The following is a 516-nucleotide window of genomic DNA, read 5'->3' on the forward strand; positions in this document are numbered from 1 at the left end:
GGGAGGTTTGGAGTGCCCATCCCTGGAGGTGCCCAAGGAAGGGCTGGAGGTGGCACTGAGTGCTCTGGGCTGGGGACAAGGTGGGGATGGGGCACAGATGGGAGTCGATGATGTTGAAAGTCTTTTCCAAACTCAAGGATTCTGTGACTTTGTAAAATCCACAGTCCAGCTGCACCAGGAGATGTGTCACACGTGGGAGAGGGGTGAGACAGGAGCTGCTGACTCAGGAGCATCCCGACATTCCCAGAAGTTCATTGAGTCAGCAGATGACGGCACAGGATTCCCTCCAGCTCACCCCCTGCTCCCCACTGACACAATTCCAGCTCCTCCCCCATTTTCCTTCCATCACACCCAGGCTGCCTCTCCTGCAGGGAAACAAATCCATCTGTGGATGGAATCCCTGGAGGAGCCAGCCAAGCTCTGCTTGTGACCTTTCTTCCCGCTCTCCAGTTTACATCTCCGTGTTTGGAAAACCTGCGGGGGAGCTTTCAGGAGGATTAATTCCTGCTGCAAACA

The sequence above is a fragment of the Corvus brachyrhynchos genome, unplaced genomic scaffold (genome assembly GCF_000691975.1).
Source record: "Corvus brachyrhynchos isolate BGI_N302 unplaced genomic scaffold, ASM69197v1 scaffold21, whole genome shotgun sequence".
Lineage (NCBI taxonomy): Eukaryota > Metazoa > Chordata > Aves > Passeriformes > Corvidae > Corvus > Corvus brachyrhynchos.